Source organism: Gambusia affinis, linkage group LG14 (assembly GCF_019740435.1).
Source record: "Gambusia affinis linkage group LG14, SWU_Gaff_1.0, whole genome shotgun sequence".
NCBI classification, from domain to species: domain Eukaryota; kingdom Metazoa; phylum Chordata; class Actinopteri; order Cyprinodontiformes; family Poeciliidae; genus Gambusia; species Gambusia affinis.
Window position 1 is genome coordinate 11,132,800 of NC_057881.1, and position 25,704 is coordinate 11,158,503.

Sequence of the window (25,704 nt, forward strand, 5' to 3'; positions counted from 1 at the left end):
CGTCTTTCTTTTTCATTTTAAACACCTTACTGATACTGAAAATCGCTGACTTCAGGCTAAATGTTCATACCGAAGAAAAGTATGACTTCAACTTGATTCTGCTTAGTGTAATGCATTTGCTATCAAGACTAAGATCAAAAGTCAACAAAGGCTAATCTTATGAAAGTGTTTTTTTATACATACTCTGATAGTCACAAAGCCAAAGAAACAAAATCTTAAATGTGTATCTACGAACAAGTATGTGTGAAAAGAAACTTAACCATGTGTAAATTTTTTCTTGCTGACTCGTTCCTCATACTTTCGCTGCCATTCTTGGAGTTCCACACACCAACTATTGTTCAAATCACTTTGAATGGTGATCTCAGCCCTCACTTATACTTCTTTTTCCTCTAAAGTCCTACAGGCTAAAGTGTGTTCGCAGCCAATTAGAAATGAGAGGGTGAAAATTCAAAGGGAGACCTTCCCATTTCTGAATCAAATTTGTTCCGTACATGCATTTTCCATAGTTTGCGGATCTGCATTAGACCGTGTTTAGATGAATTTGCATTCACGTGTGACCGTGTGTCTTCAGGAAGGGTCGAGGCATTACATGTAGTGATGGTGTACACATGACTGTGTGTGAGTGTGTAAGTGTTCACAATGAAGAATTATGCCGCTGTTCCCCTCATCAACTTGGTTTACAGAAGGTTCACTTTAACCTGATGCTCTGAATGTATACATTCATGTCTTGGGAGGTCTGGATTTATTAATCTGCCTGTGTATTTGTTTGATGGACTTTTTGGATCACATAATGTGGAGGAAATGGTAATCAAAATGTTGCTTTGCTTCATCGACTGTAGCTTGGAGAGCTTATTATGAGATGATGGTCTTTTCATAAAGCCATGTGGATGGAGGTTAAAGCCCTTCTTCCATATTGATTACACCCTGTAACTCCACTTCATTCACTAAGAGGGAAAAGGACAAACTGAAAATGTTCAGAACTAAACATGTTTAGAACTACTTTGACACAGAAGTCAGTGTTACTTCCCTGGCAGTGTTACTTCCAGGGACAAAAAAAGCTTAAATTACGACGTGACATGACACCCATTAATCATAGTCTGATTTTTTTTTTTTCACAATCTGTGACAATTTTCACAGAAATTCAAGTTTTAATATCAAAAGGAGATGACAACTGAAAGACTTTATTTGCAGCACACATTCAGAAACATTAAAATGATTTCACTCCAAACATAATTTGCTTTATTAGTTCCTGCTGCTTAGAAATCATTGTTAAAGTGTCTGTTTGGATTGTGCATATCTGGTCTATGATTGATCCAATATGTGCCTCGATAACCTGCCAACTATCCAGTTCATCTATTTATCCATTGTCCATAGCATCACATCCTTTCAGGTTCTCAGGGGAGCATTGGGCGAGAGGTGAAGTACACACTGGACTGGTTGGTGGTCCATCCCAGGGTAACACAGAGACACACACACACACGCACACGCACCCACACACACACATGTTTGTCCGGCTATCTTTGTGGGGACTTTCCATTTACTTCCATTCATTTCTACAGCTTAAACCTTACCCTTACCTTTTCCCTAACCCTAACCATTACATACCTAACCATACCCAAAACTCAATTCACACCTTAGTCCTAAATCTGACCCCTGACCCAAAAGCAGCGTTTCCCCTTGTGGGGACCAGGCTTCAGTCCCCACAAAGAGCAGTGTGTACCCCCAACATAGTATGTGTCAGGAAAATGGTCCCCACAAGGTATTAGAATCAAACGCACACCCCCACTCCCACCCACGCACACATGCATACACACATATCTAAGGACAACTTAGAGAGACCAACCCACTGTAACTTTTACCAGCAGTGAAAGGAAGCCAGAGTACTTGGAAAGAACTGATGGACACATGCAGCAGAACATCCAGTCTCCATCCAGATCGACCCCAGGGTGCGATCTGAACCTATGTCCAAACAGGTTCTTGCTGCAAGACAACAGTATACCAAGCCCAGCACAGCCTTCTGTCCCATGCATTTTAAATAAATAGATGTAACACAAGATGATCTGATTCACCTCTCTTAACTCTGTGCACTGAGAGTTCTTAATTTTAAGGTAAACAGAGCCTGACTTGATGTAGAATATTTCAGTCCCATTCAATATGAAAACGCATATTAAAGGAAATATAACCTAATTAAAAACAATTTTTCACAAAGGGTGTTGTCCAGACAATCTACTGCACTTTGTATGTGTGTTGCAATTCAGAAAAACAAGCAAGCCTAGAGCAACAGTGGAAAAACCTGCCATTCTGCAGATGTGCTTAATGCTAATTCAGTAATCCACCAGTGAGCTGCAAAATGCATTCCTAACATTATCAAGAATAGAACACAAAATTACCTTTTAAAGAGTTTTCTTTTAAAAGGTCAAGCTTTGGAACTTTCTGAGCCTTCACTGCTGCTATAAATTAACACATGTAGCACTTATGAAAGGTTTTACTTACTTGTGTTAAAGTAACACACAAAATAACTTCCTTCACATATTATATTTGAATTTCAAATGTTACTTTCAGTCAGAACATACCACATGTTGGTCGAATCAAAAGATTCCCTTAATCCTATCTGGGGTATAAATATTTTCAGCCCATATACACTTACATTTAAGATTAGATTTTATGGCCTTTGATAACAATGTTTCAACAGGAAAGTGGGGATTTACAAAGCAAAGACGTTTATAAGTATATAAGTATTATAAGAATATATGCATATTCAGGGATCCTGATCACTTCTAAATCATCTTCCCACTAGATTACATTAGTGTGATCATTTCACTTTCTCAAAGTTCTCAATTGTTTCATTCTTGCCTCTCCTCTTCTTTTTTACTTAGCTTCAAATGAACTGGGATTTTGGATCCATTCCACAGAAACAACAAAACTGATGTTAGCAAGAAGTTTTTGATGCACTGTATGTGCATTGGTTTGATTAAAATTGTTTAGTAACACTTTTATAAATGAAGCCACAGGCCAGATAAAACACAATCAAACAAGCTGTGAGTGATTATTTACACAATATGCTTTAACTTAAGCAGGTCCAGAACAATAAACACACATGGAGCGTCACAGAATTGGGAAAATGACAAAAAGCTATTTAGATGTTTTTACCCATTTGGAATGTTTCCTTTTATATTGTGAATCAATTGTCAAACACATTTTTACAAAAACTACAATTGTGTTTTTTATTTTAAACAAAGCGTTTTCCTTTTGTAATTTAATGTTTGTGTCAACGTTTTTGTGAACAAATTGTACTTGGTGCAACAAAGAGAAAAGAAAGTAAGAAAAATGATTACAGATTTGGAAAAGTTGACTGATTCTGGAGAGGAAATATACAAGAGGCGGCCCCTGTCTAAATAAATGCTCTTTCACTTCTTAACTTTCCAAAGCAGAAAGCACAAAAATGCCAAGAAGATGCCAACTGCAAAAGATTGGAAAATGTGAGGAACTATGTCTGGAAACTATGTCTGGCTACAAGGGACACACCTAAATCTAAGTTGATGGACATCATGGTTTTACATTTTGGAGCAGAACATGTTGCACTTCTATCCTTTTTATTTCAATTACATTTAAGAATCCATGCTCCACTGTAGCTGTAACTATGTCACAATATTCAATATACTAAATGTGTAAATATTGACTCTGAACGACTATAGGAGTCACAGAAAAAAAGCAGTTTTAGGCAGTATGTGTGTAAACCATACAGGTGTGACCATTGGATTGAAAAATAACTCCATTTTTGGAGCTGTCTTATAATGATGCACTCCATTGGTATTCAGAAGTTGGATTTTCATTTTTAAAGCAGGAAATACCAACTGCTGACTCATGTCTGCTTAATCGGAACCAATACACAAAGTTTTTGAATTTTGACAGCGTGAATGGGTTTATACAACAACCAAGAAACATATTAAATCTAGTAAAACAATTCATGTTGGTTGGTTTGATTAAAGAGTTACCTGCTCTACCTTGAGCGGATTCTATGACTCTTTATAAAGTCAGAATAAGATCAATAAACCTATTTCAGAAGAAATGAAGAATATTTTGATTGTTTTTTTTTTTATTTTGGGGTGGGGGAGCAAGAAATAATGTCCTGTACCTTTTTAACATTAAGCTGGAGGCAGTTCTAACTCCTTAAAGGGGAACTATAATGTAAAATCAACTTTTTTGAACTTTACACCATGTTATAATGTTATTCCATACCTCACCTACCTTAACTCTTGGATTCTTTTATGTATATTTGAGAAATCCTTTAGGCTCCCGTGGCGACCATTGCCACAATGCATCTTGAAGGTGGACCTCGCACCACCTTCAAGATGCAGCTATTCCTTGCAGCTGCAGTTTCCAAACTTTCAAACCTCAGCATCACAGAACAGCCCTCCCCCGCATCTCCTCCTTCAGCTCCGTCAGACTAGCCAGCAGCAATTAGCAAACACCAGGTCGAACTGCGCAACAGCTGAGCTCAATATACAAGCTACTTATCAGTGAAATGTTGGTTAAAACATTGTTAAAGGGTTAATAGAGAAGTAATGTTGTGATGACTTTCTGAAGGCCGAGTTTCAGAAAGAGCAGGAGGTTTTAAAGAGACAGAGGCCCAATTTCAAGGAGTTAAATCAGGAAGTGCAATTTATTTTAAGTCATATTTGACATATATAGCATGTTTCCCCAGCCTGGCCCTGTTGGTCCACTGCACTGTCTCCCTGCTTCATCACACCTGACTTCAATTGATGGCTGATTAACAGCCTTTTGATAAACAGCATTCATCTGCATCAGGTGTGTTAAAGAAAGAAGACATATAAAACATGCAGGGCATCATGCATTGAGTACCAGGTTTAGGAAACACTGCCTGGAGCATGAGGTCTTCAAATCTGAGCTTTGAGGTCACATGTCCTGTAACTTTTAGACGTGTCTCTGCTTCAACACACTTGACTCTAGTAAGGAGCTCATTGGCATAATTCTGGAGAAATTGACTTCTATTGAGGGGTTGATTCAGGTGTGCTGAGCTCTGGATTTGAAGACCCCTAACCTAGAAAAACTCCATTTGTGATCTCCAATCGCTCAGATTGATAACTGCAGTCCTCTTCTTGCTCTGGAGGAAGACTGACATAGTGTTTAGCAGTCAGTAGTGAAATGCCCCTTATAAGGACTGTCTCTACCAGTCCTCTGTTGTGTAGCCTTTAAGAACTCAAAACTAATCTGTAATCCAGTTATGAGTTCTTAGAGGCCTTTCTTGCTGTTAAAATTTGTTTTTACAGAAATGAATGACCAACTTAAACTTTGAGTTCTCAGTAATTTGCATCGGCATCTAACTTAAAGAAAGTGACCAAGAATTTAAGAGGAATGAATATGTGCATCAAGTAAGCTGTTCAAATGTTCAGACCTTAACTACTATTTAAGTGTTGAATTTATGTGAGATCGTGGACAGCTCTTGTGCATACTGCTAAAAATATTTGTGATATTTTCATTTGTTGCAGCACTGTTCACATTGTTATTGGACAGCTATTAATACTTTGACATGACAACATGAACTTAAATGTGCATTCACCAATAATCTTTAGAGCTTTGTTTATATGTGACATTATGTTTGTGACACCTGCAAAAGAACATTCTTAATACACAAATGTATTTAGAAAGTTTCTTTGCTTGAAATTATAACATAACTTGTTCTTAATGTTCATTCTCAGTGGAGTTATTGAAGTTACATAAATCAAATTTAGGGCATTTATAAAGATAACATTTTTACCACAGTGGTATTTATTCACTATGCAGACAAACAGCTTTTAGATGCTTTTTGATCATCATATTTTGAGGGAGGAAAGTCAAGTGGATAGACAGCAACCTGGGGCACTCTTTTTAGTATTCTAATGCTTTCTTACATATGAAACATTTTATAAAACTTTAATAAGTCTAAATTAACTTTGAGAAATAAAAACAAATGAATCCATCACGAAACACTTAAAACCCATCAAAAGTCCACATGAATATGGAAAAAGAAGTCAGTGTCATGATGATGAAAATTATTGTCATTAATATAAAATCCCAGTGTCTGGAACAGAACTGTAGTCTATGAAATCATGAAAGTATAATGGAGATTTTATTCACATATTACATCTTTCTTGATAAATTTCCTGCTGGCTCTTCATGGTAAGAGGCTTCATGTTCAATGTCATCCATCATGAACAGCTCGATCAAATAAAAGCCATCCCCCCAGAGGATCGTAATATCTGAATCTCTGCTCACCTGAAGTAAAATCAAAAGTTTTTAAATCATATCACTGAAATTGAGAATGGAACAATTTCCATAAAATGAATTTATATTTCTGAGTTGCCTTGAGATTTTTTAAAGGGGTAGATTTCATTTAAGAGGGAAAGGAGGCCAGGGGAACGAATGTGAGATACTGTTTAATGGAAAGCATGACTTGTGAAGAGTAAATCTGGTTTCGGTTTACATGCTGCCTGGCCGCTGGTCCTTCCATATGTCAGTTCGGCATTTATAGATTGTACATACTGACTTCGGTGTACAAATCAACAGCCTTTCTGCCTTTTTTTCTCCATTTTTGCTCTAGAATCCCCACCTCTCTCTTTTGCTGTCTCTAAAGCCCTTGTATAGAATTGAAGCGCAGAAACACTCACTGAAAGACTCTTTGTTTCATATTGGATGAGAATTTAAAAGGTGGTTTTCAAAACTTTTAGGCTTTTATAAAAAGTGAAGATATTACTCTGACGTGTTCCAGGAGCGACATAGTGCATTAGCTGTCAAGAAAAGGGTGGACAGTAGAGTTTTGGTTAAAAAATATGTGTAGCTTTATGTTTGGCACAACAGTGTAAACAGACAGAAATATCACTCAGACAGTAAGCTAATCCACTTTGACTTTTAATTGGTTGCTCCATTGAGATGATGTAATTAAGAATTTAAATTGTCCAGAAAGATTTTAGAAACCCAACTGTCTACTGAAGCTACAGATATTAAATAAAAAAATAAAAAAAAAAAAGCTAGCAGTTGACAGTTATTTATTCTTGGTTAAAATGGACAAATAGGTGGCTCAAAACTACGCCTTTTTTAAAAGTTGCTCTTGTATTTTCAGTGAGAATGAGGTCAGGTAAAGAACCTAACCTGCTGTCCTTGGATCAGATCTATTTCTCCATGAATTAGTGATGAATGAAGTTCTTCAGAAACTGTTCATTTTCTTTACAATTTGTCTCAAACAAGAGGAATTAATGAAGCAGCATTATGTTTTAAATTTTCTCAAGGCTTCTGGAGGTAATTTACACCAGTTCCTTTCAATGCTTTCTTATTCAACGATCTAACCTGCATACATTAATGCACATCACGTGCTATACCATCATTAAGAGCTTTTCAAAGAAATCACTCTGAGTTATTAGCATGAACATTTTATGGAAAACTAAACTGCATGATTGAGTCATCTTACAATGAGGAGTCTTAATGACTGACTGCCAAAACAACAGCTTACCATTTTGTAAGCATTTTTTAATCCACATTTCATGTTAATCATCTGAACAAGAGTCATAGTTGTGAAAAGGTTTCCACGACTACATTTGTTGAAGACTTACTTGACTTAAGTGAGAAATTTTATGAAAAAGGCCATTCTTTTCTTACAGTTAGTTGACAGCAAGACAAATATCTCCCAATAAGGCCAAAGATAGTAGAGAAAGCCTTGAAAATTTATGGGTGTTACTCTGTATAATGTCATATATTATTGTAATGACTGAAATGAATCAGAAAACTGACTTTTGTATATTTCACACTCTGATCAACTTGTTAGCATCAGAACTCCATCGTGATATTTAATTTGGCTGAAATAATAATCCCCACAGATGATGTTCTTGAAACATGCAAGACATCATCTTTGCTGACCTTCCTATGTTATTATAAAACATTATTTATGGACATATCAGTATGTCAAACTCTGTCCAATCATACTCTGTAAAGTATGATTAGATATTTTAAAACTATAAGATAGCTTCTACACCAAATGTGACATCTAGACAGATCTAGAAATCTGGAACTGTCTCTCCCTCTCTCTCTCTCTGAAAACATAAACAATAGGGTAGGAAAATCTCAACAGGGTGACTTGAGAAACAGAATTGAAGAGATTTGGCCCAAACTGATTAACCAGTTCTGATCAACTTGATCAAGATTTAGTTGCAACCAACAGCTTTGCTGGGATTCTGCCACTGAGCTAAGAAATCGGATACTCAAATCCACAAGTGCAGAGGTAAGGTAAGGTAATTTTATTCATATGGCACATTTTCAGCAACAAGGCAACTGAAAGTGAAACCAGACTGAAGCCAAAAGTGAGGAATATCACTACCCTCATATATTTAAGACTGTTTTTAATTCCATCAGAACCTGTGGTAACTCAAAACACTATTATTCTTTTGAATTCTCAATTTTCTTCTGTAGAATCAAGTTATGTATTTCGAACTTCAAAATACTTTCAATAAGATTAGATCTGAAATGGGCTGGTCATAGCCTAATCTTTCCTATTCAGTTCCCTTGAGTCTCCACTTTGCTCTGTTTGTTTCTGAAAAAATAATGTATTCCCTCTAATTGATCATTGATAGATTTGAGACTGATTAGATAAATGAGGCAGAATAAACATAGTTTTCCAACTGGCATGAACTAACTTTCTGAAATGGATTGTTTTGCATCATTATTTGGGTTGGATCAGATTATATGTATTTGGATTGGACAGGATCATAGTTTAACAAATTGTGTTGTTAGAAGCAAATTTTGCCCAGTTGGATTCAGTACATTTGGACACAAATTTGACTTGTTTGTCTTATAAACTTTCTTGATGTGACTTTTGTGACAAATTTATGCTAAATTGGATAGATTCAGACTGTGTTTGTTGTGAATAAATGACAGATTATTATTCAGCTACATAAAATTTTCATTATGTTTTTAGTATACATTATTGAGTTATCTGGTATTTCCGAGTTTAGACTGTGTAGTAATGGGTTCATTAGTAAATCAAATAATTTTGAATGAGTTATTTTATGCTTTTAGAAACATGAGGGCTATGGGTATGAAGAAATTGTATTCTGAGGTGAAAATGTAATTTATTTTGGAAAGCACTATTATGAAGGACTTTTAAAACTTTCAAGAATAAAAATTCTATTATGTAAAGCATAAAAAGCAGGGTGGAACTCATTGGTGACTCAGAGTTAAGGTGCTGGGCCTTTCAGAAACCAAAAAGCTTTGAAAGTGTCATTTTTTCCTCCAGCAATTCTGTAACAGCAGAACATGTTTAATAACTTTCAATTGCGAAATAATTTTCAAATGAGAAATGCAGGAAAGTGGTTTCCAAAACAATCCAGATCACCAGGCAGTCTCCAGAGAACAAAACCCTACAGAGCAGCCAGTCAGTGACATACTGGAATAAATCTGCAAGCTGCTGCTATAAAAATTAAAATGGACAAAAGGCTTTCAGCATCTTGGAAAAGTATTCATGAGACTTTAACTTTTCAGTTTCAGTTTGTTGCGTTACATTTCATTGACATTAAATGCCTCTTTAGTAGACCAACACCAAAGAGCATAGAATGATGAAAGTTAAGGAAAATAATCCAAGTTTTATTCTAAAAAATAGTGTTGAACTTCTCATTCGATACTTTGTGCAATCAAGACTTGGCTTCAATTCAAGCAGCAAACCTTTGTGGTGTCTCGATCTCATTTGCAGATCTAGAGAATAAATTGTAAATAAAAAAGTGAGCAATATCTTTTAAGAACCGATAATCTAGTAAATGTCAGAATTTATATTAAACTCCAAATGTGCTTGGTAAAGAGGAGTGAAGTTTGTCATAAAAAACATGACAGCATCCCTCAAACTCAAAATAGGTTATAAAAAATTGCCAAAATATAATAAACAAAGCAAACCACTCTGATGTGTCATATCCATGAATTTGATTTATTTGCCGGTGTACTTCTGAAGAATGGAAAAAAAATGGCAGGAATACATGATATTTTACTTAAAGTGAAACAGTAGCCTCAACAAAACAGCAAAGGGTAAAGAAAAGACAAAATTGAAAATTTCATATAGGTATCTAGCAGACCTGCAGCCGCATATGGGTGCTATATTTCTCCAGAGGGACTTTTCTTCTTATTTAAATTTTTCCCTTTGGGATTTGTAGAACCTTCTTTGCTTTCATAGTGTTGGATCCACCTGCAGTAGCTGCATATATGCCTGCAGAGTGCAGAACCTTCTCTGTTGGCAAAAAAAAGAAAACACTCTTACCTTTGACTTCTGAAGGCCGGCGTGTAGAGGAAAAAAACTAAAAAGTTCACTGGAGCTTCCTCCTTCAGGGAGAAATGAGGTGAGGAAGCTTTTGATGGGAATGAAGGAAAGCTCACTGGAAAACAGACAGGTTGGTTTTTCCAGAGAGCTTACAAGGTCAGATTCAATTATTTATAGTGCTTCCTGAAACACCTCTACATTATTGACATAATTTCATAAATAAGTAAATAAATAAAAATAAATAAAATTCTGATTCACTGTGTCTACCTTGATAAATCTTAATCTTATATCTGATTAATTCTTTCAACAGGTAGATGTAATGTCCCTGTTTTCAACAGAGGGTGCGCTATAGAGTAGCATTTAGACTGAGTAATGCATAAGCTGTTACAGTCATGTAGCATTAAGTCATGTAACATGAAGCCCTTTAATGTTACAGAACTGTTACAACAGGGAAAATGTTTGACAATCTAGCCTTATATTTTAAAGTAGCATTTACAACTAATTCAATAAAAAAGATCTGTAGTGAGAAGATGGTAGGAATTTTAGAGGGGACCAATTATGCTTCTTTGAACAGGTTAGGATAATTCTGTGGGCTATACAAAACATGTTTATTAATTTTTTATTTTTTTTCAAAAATCATTCTTAGATAACTTCACCTGCTCAGTTCTAGCTACTTTGCCGTTGCTAGGTAATGGCAGCATCCCAAATTGTGACATAATAATCTGAACTTTTTGAAATGGCTTGTTTTTCAGATTCCCAAAAAAACATTGCTAGAAATATATCCAAGATATATTTTTGGACTTTTTAAGACTCCTGATCAAATTTTGACAAAAAAAAAAAAAAAAAATACTGTTAACTTCCCACTCCTATTACTGTTAAACAGCAAATGGCAAAAAGAAAAACAAAAAACATAAAATTTTACAAGAAATTCCAATTGTGTGAATAGAAAAATATGAATTGTTCAAAAAGAGGACAGGACTGTTATACAAATTCACCCTGAATGCTAAGAACATTTATGAAATCTATAGTTTAGCCAAGTCTAATCCAGTTTTTTTATGTTTGGAGCACATCCATAAGAGAGGAAGACCTATAAGAAAAACATGCTTGTACTTAACAGATGGTTAAAATCAAAATATTATACAATGCATGAGTTAACTTAAGACTTTTTGACAGAGAGAGATTGTGATTTATTGACTAAACTCCAAATATTAATCTGCTAGCCGCATGACTAATTTTGTTGTAAGAAAGTTGGGAAAATGCAACCCAAGATAAGAAGAACTAATAGGGTAATGTTAACAATGAAAAAAAAATCATACTGTATAACAGAAAAAAAATGAGTTAGATAACCATTCACCACATGTTGGTGAATAAGAGATAAGCGTTTATTTATGTGTCGTACTGGTTCCCTCACTCTTATTTAAAGTGCAGCTGCAGTCCGTCTTGTTTGGCTGAGTGGTTACTTTGCTCAGATAACTTCTAACTTCATTCTTAGTTTTTGATTCAGTTCTTCATTACCTGTTTAAATCAGAGAGATAACAGTGTATGTCACTTTAAGAGTGAGTCTTCGGGTGGCTTCTTGATATTAATAGAGCCGCTGTGTCTTCCTCCTCTGACGTAATGACTACAGAGACAAGCGGAGAGGTCCTGTCACAGCAAAGCGATAACACTAGTCTAAAAGAAAAGAAAAGAAAAAAGGAAAGATAACGAGCTGACCTGCTTTGGTTTGCTGTGACCACCAACTCCATGAATAACAAACTAACTATAGCGTCGGGAATATATCAACACCAGAGCCAAACTCACCCACTAATCAGTCGGTATTAGCCTAGTTTATGTGCTGCCGCGAAGCCTTAAACTATCTCGCTCCCCCCCCTCTCTGACCAAAAAGAAAAAAAGAGACAGCCAAGACACAGTCACCCCGTCCGACATCATCAACAAACAAAAAAAAAAAAGCCCACAAAGAGACGAACCAGCCAGGCAACCATCCAGCCAGCCACCATCTTTACAGGCTGCTGAAAGAGACACAATCTGAGAGAGAAAAGAACCTAATGCTTATTTTGATCAACAGGTAAGCTTCCATACATACAACTATCTCTGCAAGACCTTCTCCTTTTTTATTAAATTACAATTATTTAAATATATAAACCAAGCGATGCAGGTTTGGAGTCGTAGACGGCGAGAGATGTGCTTCTCAGACGAGTCAGGCGATGAGATGTGTTCGTCCGAAAAGGAAGCGATTTTGAAGGGGGAGACAAAATGTAGCCGTTTGTAGTTTTACGACGGGCAGCGGTCGGTTTGCGTCTTATGTAACTAACGGCCTGAGTAGCAGCAGCAGCGTCGGTGTGAGGAGAAGAGAGAGAGGGAGAAAGAGAGAGAGAGAGAGAAAGGGGGACGGAGGGGGGGAAATCTGCTGCTGAATGAAGAAGAGAGGAGGGAGCACCGCTTTGAATTCACATGGCAATTTACATTTAGCTTAGGACACCCAAACGCCACACTAATGCGAATTGTGGGGGGGCTGTTTCTGCTGTAACTGCTGCTGCTGCTACCGGGGACAAGCTACTGCTTTGATTTAAGTTTGAAGCCAACAACAAGCAGAAAGCAAGCAAAGGGGGGGAACGTGGAGTCGCCTCAAGTAGGTTTGTGCTTTCCTCTTTTTTTTTTTTTTTTTTTAGTCTTGGGTTGTAAGTTTGCGATAAGTGGCGTCCTGATTGATTCTGATTGCAGTCAGCTTAACTCCGGAGTGCTTTCTATTACGGAAAAAGAGCTCCCGTGTGACTACGAGTCTGCTGTGTTTGTTGTTTCATTGATAACTTTTCACGCTGCAAACTTGATACTCAAGTTCAGATTTCTGACGCACGTCGCGGAATTAAACAGAAAGTGTTACAAGCTAAATAAAAACAAACAGAGAACGTCCCTCTTCTGTTCCTTGATGCTTATTGGAGCTAAAAAGCGACAAAAAGTTAGATTTACACATCAAAGAAGCGTTGTTTATTCGATATGGCGCTGTTTTCATTGTTGAAGAGCGGCGTGGTGGATGTTGAGTTGTCGACACATCCTCCCTTATCAACCTTAAAGCAAACAAGTGCACGCGAGCTAAACTCAACTCTTATGTACTTATTTAGTGTTTTTAGTTTTGTTTTGGCTGAGCGCTTCATGTTCTGAGTTGCATTTTACTCAACTTTTAGTAAGTCCCCCCCCCTCCCCTTCTCCCTTCCACCTCCCCTTCTCTCGTCGTAACAAACTGTGATGTTCCTTTGAGATAAGGGTGCTGGGTAGGCATGACAACTCTGTGGGGACAGCAGGGTATGTGAAGGCAGCACAATGAGGCAAGGAAGCTTTTTTAACACAGTCCTCCACCAGAGTTTTCCAAATCGGAGCCCCCCTAAAACTCCACAAAACAACGTGCCTTGCTTTTATTAAGCAGATAACCAGCAGTAATGTATTTAAAAAGCAATGCAGCCCTGTTAAGCTTCTGTTTAAGCTACCCCAAACAATTATTCTCACTTGTTTAAAAGTTAATATCAGTGCTTATATTCTGAAGAAAATGCCTACAATTATTGAGAGTGAGAGTGGCAGCTGAAAATGAGATAAAATAGTTTTATCCAAATTGCAAATTTGCTTGAGGTGATTTAGTTTTTATTTTAGGCAATTCAGTACTATTTAACCGTCCATTAATCTGTCCTTTGCGTATTTATAAATTACTTAAGATGCATGTAAAGTTTTAAGGTGAGGCTTTTTGAACCTAGTGAGTGATAATGTTTCTTTACCGAAACGGGGAAGTTTGGCAAAACTTTTTGTGATATAGATATATATTTAAATCTGCATCTGAGGTGTAATTTTGTATATGTACAGTAAAACTGTACAAGATTCCATGCTTTTCCTTCAGGACATCTAAATTGTAAATAGTTTTTAAATTAACAATTCATGTTAAACTTGTAATGCGCTCCAAATATACTGTAAAATATGCATTTTTGCATCTTAAAATGTTAGGCTTTGACTGTCAAATTTTCCCTAATGTTTTTTTTTTTTTTTTTTCTCTGACTCAGAAAGCTACCTCAGAGATATCTCCAAAACAAAACCCAAGGGTAACCAAGATAGAGCCTGGAGGAGGCACTGCTGATGATGAAAACTTTCTAATATCATAAAAAGATTTATCGGGCAAACACCTGGTTTAGGAACTGCCCGCATTAACTCTAATTAGGTGACTTGGAAGGAGAAAGCTTTTATTATTATTATTATTGGCTTTTGCAGTTCATATAGAAAGGTTACAGTGTGCAGTATATTTACAGGAAAGATTCTTCAGTAAGAGAGGAGGCAAGTCAGTCACATTTTGTATAGAAACTTTGTCAAACTATTAAGTACAGAGATTATTAAAGAGAAAGGACTTTTTGTATTTTAAAACGTTGAATTGTACGTAAGCCCACTCTAAGATTAGTGTTTAACAACGTATACATTATAACTCCCTTTAATGCAGCTGAGTTGTTACTCAGCTTTGCTATCCACATAACCTTCACTTCATGTGACACACTTAGAATCTCTTCTTCTTGTTTAATTCACATTGATTCAGTTTAGTGTTCCCTGTGAAAGTAAGTTGGATAACACTTTTAGAGTCAGTCTCAGGTTGGCTTTTTGATGTCATTAGAGGTGCTGCATAGACACCTTATTTATTTCTTTTCATCTCAGTCCTTCACAAGATCTCTTCAAATCAGAGCCTCCCCCAAAAGCCTAACAACAACTTGCTTTGCTTCTTTTCAGCAGATAACCTTCAGTTTTGTATTTTAAAACAAATCTCAGGCCTGTTTAGTCTTTCTTTAATCCTCCCCAATGAGTAAGAAATAAATTAATAACATAAATTAATTAATTATAAAAATTCATCCAACAAAGATATACATTTAGTTTCAAAGTTAATTTAGATTGCACTCTAAAAATCATTAGAAAATTTGCAACGTTAGATTTAAACAGTTTAAATTCCGACTTATGAAGTGCTCCCTAAGCAAAGAAATGGAGTCAAAGAAAGTTGGGAAGATTCCTGCGGCGTCCGTCAATCCAGAGTTTAACTCCCATAGAAATGAAAGATGACGGCTGTAACTTAAAGCATTAGCTTTCCTGCCTAAATGTAAAGCTTCAGATTTTTTTTTTAAATCACATTTAATTTTGTTCTTCTTTTATACTTTATGACCGAAAGACTTTACGGCATGTTCTTACAGCAAAGTCAAATTACAGAACTTCTTATTTACTCCCGCGTAAAGTTTGTAATAAAAATTCAGCTCCCTATTTAGATTTTTTTCTTTGACTGTTTTCACATCTGCTTTCCAGTGGTCTGCACATGTAATAATGACAAATTTCTTAACAGTTCCTCAAATCTCCATGTCTCTTTTCTTGTAATTCTTTTTTAAAATAAAATCTGACACGGATGAGCGCGGTTACTCTTAAGGCTTGAGTTAAATGAAAATCATGTACTTTTAATCAACTTCCAAATCTCATAAAACTTGTAATTAATGTTGCCCGTCACCGTCTTCAACGTTTCAGCTTTAACTAGATTAAATAAATTCTAATCACTTTTATAATAAGGCCTGTCAAAGTTTTACAACTTGAACAAATCTCTTTTAAATTACTAAAGTCACCCAAAGTGTGTAGATTTACTGCTGTAAAGAAAAAAAAAACTTTCTTTCAGGACACTGGATACCATTGTTTCTTACGGGCTTGTTCATAGCAGCTATTAAACGTCAAAACAGTTGACAACTTCCTAAAGCGAGCCTATTGCTTGTAAAACTCATTTGTGGATGTATGTGCGAGAGTGGGAGACAGCAAAGCGCTTATTCCCTTTTCTGTATGTGTCTGTATGGGCAGCGGAGACAACCATGGCTCACTCATATGGCTGCAATATGTGAAGCCGCTCTTGTGGTGAAACTCGGAGGAGAGAAAGTTTTGAGAGAGAGAGAGAGAGAGAGAGTTCTGCAAAGGGAATGCACGGAGTGAGGGAAAGTCAGGAATGTCCCGCTCGACTATAGCTGGAATGCATCTCCTGTGTTTTATTGATGGTTTGATGTACTGGAAGACATGAGGAACAACTGTAGTGATTTTGCGGGCTGCCACGTTATTTGTATCTGCTTGTTTCGGAGCACCCTTACATTGCTTCGAGGGGGGAGGAAAGGTCGGTTTGAGACGGAGCGTAAAAAGTCGAGGCCAGTCTGAGTAGCTTTTGGGGGAAAGTAGCAGCGATTCCACCCTCAGAGACACAATTTTTGCCTGGTTGCCTGTAAGGATTAAAGAACGGGCACACAATGACTTGGATCGGGTCCTGTTGGACAAAACTCAAAGATGGACAAAATCTCAAACAAGTTTACAGGATTAGGCATGGGCCGGAATGAGATTAAAACTTATGTTTAACAACAACATGATATTAACACAAAAATTAAAACCAAAAATACCTACCATGGTCAAAGGGTCTTTTTTTTTTTTTTAATAGAAAGTGACTATTGTCCCTACTGCAGTAGATTGTTTATCCCTTTGGTAGTCACAGTAGCTAGCAGCTTATTTCAAACATTTGCTTTTTAAAGCAACAGCAACAAAAAAAGAAACTTGGTTTGGTGCTTTGCCTGAATCCAAACTTCCCTTATTTTTTTGCAACTGGAAATGAGTCAAAACTTCAACATTTCTTAAAATAATGGTATCAGTTTAGGAGACATTGCTTTACTCATCTAGCTAGCTGACTCTGTGGCGCAACAGTTTGGGCAGGGGTTGTACTACTGCTATGTTTGATTTGTCTTGGAAGTCGTAGCTCAGATTTGGGAATGGTGTCACTGCCGAATTTGAAAGCCAGTACAATTTGGTAATCGCCGTGGTGCTAATTAGTAGCAAAAGAAACTGGTGATATATTTTTGTGGTCAAACACTAAAGCAACATGTTCACTTAAAGAAATATAACCCTATCAGAGCCAATGGCTGAGTAATATGCAAACCATCAGAAGGGCTAATAATAGTCTATTCCTGCAAGATATAATAAATTTTGTATTCTAGCATGCTAATTTTGAGCCAGGTCTTTGAATGCTGGACTTCCCTGTCGGAATCCTGACTTCAGGGGACGATCTTGTTAAATTTCAACTTTTGAGTACAAAGAGAGCACACTATATTTTACACCACATGCATCTAGGCATCATCTGGTATCAGATTCCCACGGTACTTTACCCATTATTGTATTTAAACAATTGCAAATTGTGGTTATTTAAATCAGAAAAAATAAACAACCATTTTTACTACTATTAAAACAATGTAACAGCTTGAATAACAACTTGTTTTATTGTTATTTTGAGAAATAATCTGGTGCAGAAAAATAGAATAATCCCCTGTTGTATTTAGTAGTTCTCAATGTGCAGAATTTTATTTTTTGTTTGCCAGTTTGTTCTCTAAAAAAGTGAATCTTGGAGTAAAACAAGCTGGTACTAGCTGGTTAATTAGTCAGACTATCTGCTCCATATCCCACTTGCAGTTGACTGCTAAACAGACGTACTGCTTGAGGCTGTCAGACAATATAGTTTCAAAACAACAGAAGTCGTTGGTTGCAGTCCTTTAGTTTTTACGCCATGGCTGTTTGTGTTCTTTATGATTTGGAATATTTACAAACAGATGGGTTCTTGTAAGAAAGGAAAGAACCTTCTCTCACACAGCTGACTGGCAGTGCACAGCAAAACGGAGGCAAAGGCCAGAGCTGATTACTAAACAGTCAAAGGAAATTCAGGTTATTTTCTGCAGATCCTCGTTAAAATGAGTTTAAACCACAGAAACAGCATGACAGAAACACTAGTACCAAGTCATTACTGACAAAAGTTTGCACTAGTTCTTTGTTTACCTTTATACATGAGATTCCATGTGAAGTTTGAGCTCTTCAATTCAGCTTGTAGTTCAGGCTTATGCTGCTTTTTTTATATTAGACTAAGACCAGATCTACAAACCAAAGTCTCTCTCCCTTGAGAAGTAGTACAAATATGTATTTATACCACATATGATAAAATAACATATTTCTTTAAGTTATATTTTTACTTTTACCCTTTGCTTTTGTGTAACATTATATGTTAAATAATTAGAAATTTGGGAAACCTTTCCGGAGCTGTTTCTCATAAGTGTGCTCAGCTAACGCTTGTCGAGCGTGTCAGTACAACACTGCCGTGTCCTTCTGTCTGCCGACATGTTCCAAAGGCAGATTTAAAGAACATTTCTTTCATCTGGCATCACAGTATCCATTTATTTAATTTCTAATCACTTTCATTTACATTTGTGATCGCTTTAACTCATTGTTTCTAATAAGCAGGAAAAAGATTGCATCTATTAGTGCAATCAGCTGTTATTCATCCCAGCCCTGCCTGCAGTTCAGATAAAGGAAAACACCCATTTGTCACGGATAGTTTATTTGAAGCAAAAAAAAAACTTTTTTCAAGGCTCCTGGCTGGCTCGCGACTCTGATCGCACCTTTGTTTTACTACCCGATGCCCTGTTTTTGCTCATATCTCAAGGACGCAATCTTTATAGCTTGTTTTTTTTTTTTTCTTCTACTTTTTACTGTCCTGGTATATCGTGACTTTGTATTAGTTGGCCGTAGTTGGTGACAGTGCACGGATTTTGATCTTTTATTCTTCTTGCTTCTTGCTTCAAGTCGGTCTCTGCTACAAAGGCGCCCCCCAAAAGTTGTCATCCCCACTGCGTCTGTGGTCTGTGCTGCCTTGTTTAGGCTCAAGTTTGTCTTTTAATGTCTTTGTTCTTTTTTAGACTTAAAAGTCTGTCTTCAGATAACGAGCACATGTTCTTGGTTTAGGGTGAGATGAGTCTTTTTTTTTTTTTTTTTTTTACTGTTTTTATGAGAAATCCTAAATATGGGAGATTTTCTTTAATGCGAGAGGGTAAAAATCTTTCTGTCATGACACAGTGGAAACTGATAGGCGGTGGTTGAGCTGATTTAAATGGGTACAAAAAAAGTGGGGTGGTGCAGGCAGCAGTACAGCCTTGTGGTCTGTTCTATTACCGAAAGTTTGTAATGTTCAGACCTGGTTACTACTCATACTTTTCTTTGTAAGACTGCCAGTTAAAGCTCTAAAAAAAAACCCCCAAAAAAACCATGCAACAGATAGCCCCCGTTGCAGACATGTGCATCTGAGTTTCACAATGTCAAAATAATTAGGAATTTATTCACAGCCTTTTGCAGCTTTGGCTCGTGAGGCAGCTGGTAAATGAAACCTGCTGGCTTCTGATGTCAGCGCTCTGAGTTTTGAAGTCCCGGCTGCTTTGACTCAGCGGTACGAGCAGGTTTGATGCTTCCTGTGCACCCAGACCTTCAGTTATCAATCACGCCTCAGATGAATTTTGACCTTGTGTAAAACACCTGAGGTGAAGTTCCAGCTGTGAGCTTGATGAAATTTGTCAAAATATAATTACAAAAGGAGCTCCCGGTTAATTGATAATGAACTGATGTGGTGCTTATTTATTTATGTTATTTTTTTAACTGTTTAACAATGAAGTCCTTTAGCGCAAATCTTGCAGAGTATTTATTTTGTACTTAAGATGCCTGTTTTGTGTTTTTATAATGCATTAAGTTTTAATTTCGAACTATAGCTATAGATGGTCTTCAAAGTTTGAGGGATTTTATTTGTTGATTCTTAAGTATTCAGAGTTTGTGTAATCTAACTATAATTTGGGCCTGCACCTGTAACATACAGCACCTTACATGTTTGTTGGCACAGATGGCAAAGATGTAACACCTGTTTTTTTTTTTTTTGTCCCATTTAAAGCATTTAATTATTGCTCTTACTGTAGATGAGTGATTTTTATTTTTATTTTTTATTTTTTTTGGTGAGTACATAATCTTCTTTTGTCACTTCCTGACTCGTAAAGACCAGGACACATCTGCTCTACTAAATATGGCATGTTCACTCGGCTTACCTATTTTGAAAAGTGGTTAGGAGAAATAAACCTAAAAAAAAATGTCAAATCATATTTGTACCCTCCCCCCCAAAAAAACACAGAAAGTCAGCCGAATTAATTGAAAGTCAGACTTCAAATTTAAAAAGTTTTATTCCTTTATCTGGGTGGATTTCAGTAATTACGGCGTTGGTTGTTTTATGAATAGAATTATTTTCCAGCAGGAAAATTGTTCCATTTTCAATAAATCTAATCAAATTAAAGGTTGTATTTGTCTAAAAAAAGATTTAGAATGAGATCTTGCTTCCTGTCCCCATTTTGCTAGTTGCCAATGTGTCCTAATAAATTTGGTTTGTTATTTTTATATTACTGCAGTTCATAGTTTTTAAATGGTCTGAAATACTTTGGCATTTATTACACACTGCCAGACTGAACTAACGTTAATTTCTTTTCTGACTTCTCAAGTTCATTTTTCACACCTGTTGGTAAACGTAAAATAAAAATAATGTGAGTGGCATGAATGTGATGTCATCCTCCCTGCTTTTATAATTGGTGCCATACAAAAAAAAACCCCACACACACGTGTAGAGTTTTCTTATTCTTTCAGGTAAAGCTGTGCTTTCTTTAGTATTTTTCACAAAGTTTCTTTTTATTTTTAATAGTGATTCAGCTTGGAAAATGTAGTCTGGATCCAAACTGGTAATTTCCATCTGATTTACTGTTTTTTTTGGAAACAACAGCTGTGAATCAAGAAATCCACTTGTCGTTTGTCTCATTTACTAAGATCTGTGCAGCAGATTAGTGCGTAACCGACTGCAGCTTGCCTAACATCAGCTTTCGGTTTACCTACATTAGAGTTTTCCGCTGGGTATTTTTGATGTGGCCAGTCGCCTGAACACAGGTGATTTCTCTCCCCTCTGCCCCTGCCTATTTCATTATTTGGCATCTGCTACTATTGCATATCTTCACCCAACATCACATGCTTAGCGGTAGCAGTATTAGTCAACGTTTATCTCCAGACGGTTCAGCTTTGTTGATAGATTCCAATCAGTTATTCTAAGAGTCGGATGCTTTTTATCTGCAGCTGCTGACTTCAAATCTATCTCATTTACAGTTTGGTTTTGAACAAATAGACTTGCTGATGGTTTATTTCTGAACTGAAGGTTAACTACCTCCTCTGCACACACTCAGATTTCTTATCAGACAATTCTCTGCTTCTGCTTCACTTTTTCCTTTGTGTACTCAAATGTTCTGAATCTTTGCATTAACATTTCTGGCTTCCTTTTTCTTTCTCCTATTTTTTGTTTTTTTTGGAGTGTCATATACCCTTAACTGTCCTGTAATCACTGCTAGAAAAGGGAGTTGACTTGCTCCAAGATTGCATTTAACTTTAATTTTGAGTGTAAATAGTTGCAGACATTTGTTTGCTATTGTGCTCTTTCTCAGTCACGAACATGTTTTCTCCAGTGGTGATGTGGCACAATTTTCCAGCAATCACGCATTTTATTCTGGGCAGGCCATACAACTGTGATGCATTGTTGGTGGCTAAAACAATTTTTATGGATTTTTTTATTTTTATTTTATAGCTTTTGTTTGCTATGTGAGAGATGATATTGCACGTGCACCCACACACGCACTGTATTCACTTAGAAATAATAATTAGGAATGAGAGTGTAATAAAATAATTACCTTCACAAAGATTTTAAACAAAAAATAAAATAAAAATGAACCAGTTGCTTTGATGTACAGTAGAGAAACAAATGGTTGTTTCTGCAGCTGCGAATAGAAATGAGCATTTTGATCATACATTTTCAACAGATTAACCTTATTCTAGCTGTTTAATTGGCACAACTCTAACATTTATTTTGACAGTTATGATAATGTTATTTTAAATATCTATTTTTTGTTAAATTAGTAGGCAAAACGACCTAAAAAAACAACTTCTAAAATTAGCAGTAGTGTTTTTTCCATGTTCCATGGTACGCTATGATACTTTGCTGCTCTTATCTTTAATGGGCAACACAAGAACAACAAGCTGATGTCCCCAGTTAATTAGAGGCTCTCTGCTCAGGCAACTAGCCTGCAGTCTGCTGCTTATCAGACATGCCACTCTGAGGTTGGCAGCTGTAGTTTTAAAACAGTTGCCTCAGTAAAAGTGATGTGGGGGGGGCACACTTTTTTTTTTTTTTTTTTCCCCAACATCATGACTGCCTGTGTTTTTCACAACCAGAAATATTTCTAAACAGTCGTCTTTGTTGTAAGGCAGGTCAAAGGCTAAGAGCTTTCTTTCAATCTGCCTAGCAACTAGCGTGGGAGGGGCAGCACTGAGTCACTTTTATGATCCATTTATCTGCAGAAAACTCTGGTCACTCTGGCACTTTCTTTGACATCATATGAAAAACACTTTAAATCACTGGAAAAGTAAGGGGAAAAAAACCAAACGTTTTGACTTTTTCAAAACGTTGGTACACTTTAATACTGACACATTCCCACTATTCTTTGTCAATTCACTTACTGGGTCTGAAACTGGAAGGTTTTCAGCTTTATCAGCTTGATCTGTGACTTTCAGTTTGTTGATTCAAAAAGCTGCGCCATTACAACACCACTACTGGTCAGCTGGCTAAAATAAGGTTACTACTTTTTCGGCTTACTAGAAAAACTAGTTCACCTGTTTGAAAATGTTTCTATCCTCAAAGAAATAAAACAATGGTTTTAAAATCATTAATCCTGTGGGTGTTTTGTTTAAAACTATAATGCATACACCATAAAATTATGGTATTTGTACTGAGAATATACTGAGACTTATTTGGGCCTATGCTTCATGCATCCAATGGCAGTATAACACAGTTGTAATTGCTTTTAAATTTACATCTCACAGAAACAAAAATCATGTTATCCACTATTGGATTTTAATCTGTGCATGAAAAAGATTATAAGAGGCCCTCTGACACCTCATCTCTTACCACTAAGGTCTTTGTGGCTGATGAAGAGGAAATTTTGCACTTCTTTTTCAGTTTGATTTAATTTGCACATCATTGTGCACAAGATGGAGAAAAATATTTGAGTTCCAGTGATGCAGAACTCTGTACGTTTCCACACCCAAAGTTAGCTTTCAATTGTACTATAGTTTTTCTTTTTCTATTCTTAGAAAAAAATGAAATTGGACAAAATCTGAATCTGTAGGTCAAAAGAATCGTCAAACAGTAGACGATCAGTTATCGTTGAACTGCTGGAATGTGTTCAGTACAAGAATCTTCAGCATGCTGTTGCATTAAGAGTACAGAAGCAATTTTGTCATAACCACATTTCTTTTAGAAAGGGTCTAATTTTTTTTGGAGCTTTTTAAAACTTTAGCCTACACACACATGGTCACCCCTGCACACACACACGTAGCTGCAGCCCTATTAGTATTGTAGTCTGGGATCAGGCTGAAACATCTGGTGGCTGAGTAACTTTTCAAAGTAGTCTTTGTCCTCAGTCTGAGCACGCATCTGTCTGTCAAAGTGTGGTTTCCTCTGTGTGTGGGTGTGTGTTATTGTGTGTGTGCTTTATTCTGCCCCGACAAATTAATACTTTGATTCAAGCCATTTCTTTTTTCTTCCTTTAAGAAACTAACCACTGTTGTCTCTGCTTTTTAACGTATTTTTGTGTCTGCTTCTGTCTGCATGCATTGCATAAAAAAAAAAAAAGTTCAGTATAGTCAAATAGCCAGACTGGATTGTTGTTTATGTTATTCATTTCATGTAGCCTTTGCTGGCTGCTCTATAACCAGGAGGAATAAAAAGAAGAAAGCACAGGGAGATATGACACCTTTTTAAGTTGGCTGTGCTCTTGACTGACATTATTACCCAAATCTGAAGGAGTCAGCGAGACAGCTTTACCCAAGTGCAAAAGCACAGCGGACTCTTTCACCTGTGCTCTGCAGGATGACGCTGGGATGGCTTAGTTTTTTTTCCTTTTTGATACTGCAAAATAATTCTGCAGGAGCAGCTTTGGGCTAAAGGGGCTGCCGCCCTGAAGACAGTTTGAACTGATGCCCTTAGGGCTTCACTTCAAACCACACAAACTTTAAAAGGGCCTGGACTCGTCTTCTGTTAGAGCGGTATAGAGTTCTTTGTGCGTTAAGCTGCCATCATTGGACTACCACTGTGGGTATTAGTGCTGTGTTGTTTAAATGATGAAAAGGAAAAGGTTTTTAACTATAGTTGGTAAAAGTCATTGGAAGTTATTTGTTGTTTATGCTTTGACACTAAACTAAAACAGATTTGTGCTAGCTCATCATTTGTAAATCATCAGTGAAAATATTTTTATTTTATTTTAAATTTTAATGGCGTAGCCGTCTTTTTGAGGCTTCATGCTTGAAAACTTAATGTTTATAGCTTTATTTTTTTAATGTTGCTCAAGCAGAACAAAACATTGGGTCAGAGAAAATAAAATGAATGTCAGGAATTGTGCTTGCATTGAAAAGTCTTGATTGAAATAACATTAAGGAATTTTAAAGATAATTTATTTTCAAATTAAATCTTCAGAGAACCAGGAAACGAGTATGGTGCCATAAATGTGCTACATACACGACCACATTTATGGAAAATGGATAACAATTTCAATCTACTCAGCCTCAAGACTTTTGAATAGACTTCTTTTTGTCTCAAATATAGTCAGTGAGACTTTTTTGTCTGATTTTTTATTTTTTTTTCTCAAGACTTTGCATTTTGTTTCAAAGCCACCACTGTCTTGGCTTGCCAATATCAATTTTAGCCACTTTTGATTTCTAAGGAGTGTTGCTTTATTACAGCATACATCATAGGTATTTATTAGATTTTGTTTGTAAAATAATTTTTCAAAATAATTGCTTTACAAATTGTAATATTTGTGAGAATCTCAGATATGCTGTTTTATTAATTTATTACTATATGTAAGCATCGGCTTTTGTTTGTCTTCGCAGTAGAGTAAGTAGACCCTTCAATAAAACTTCCACAAAAATAAGTCCTGTCAGGGAGACCTTTTAGTACTTCAATATGGGAGGTTTACTTCTATGACAAGAGATAGGATTTTCATCTTCTGATCAGTTAATTGTAGCCAGTCTAGGAAAAAAAAAAAAGAAAATCCAAAACGTATAAAGTAGATTTTCCTTCGTTGAAGAATTACTAGTTTTGAAAAGTCGGAAGCGGCTTCGTGTTTTCATGGACCAGAGAATATGAAAAAAGAGAAAACGTATAGAAATGAACTTGAGAAAATAAAATTCTGGTTTTCTAAATAATAAATTGCTCGAACAACCAGAGTTGCTGTTGAACATATGGAGACTGTGCTTACGAGTAGCACCAATAGCAAATTTTGTTGTTTGGCTCTGATCGGTAATTCACAGAGTAAATACTGGAATCATTACATGCATCAGAGCTAATATTTTCCACTACTTTTTATTTTGTAATAGTAGTGGCAATATGCTCAAACTGTTTAGATTTGTGTTTATTAAATAGTCCTGTAAAAGTCTGAATGTTACAGCTTTGT

At 36.3% G+C, this 25,704-nt stretch overlaps 1 protein-coding gene across 7 annotated transcripts in view; it reads left to right on the plus strand.

Annotated features, from left to right (window-relative positions):
• Positions 1-25,704, plus strand: part of trps1 (trichorhinophalangeal syndrome I) — a 181,060-nt gene that overhangs the window by 41,116 nt on the left and 114,240 nt on the right. For 2 of the 7 annotated variants that reach the window (XM_044139378.1, XM_044139385.1), the window contains exon 1: positions 11,591-12,356. The exons of 1 other annotated variant lie outside the window; for it this stretch is intronic. The gene's annotated coding sequence lies outside the window, so the exon portion shown is untranslated. 4 more of the 7 variants (XM_044139380.1, XM_044139381.1, XM_044139383.1 and 1 more) reach the window with 4 other exon arrangements.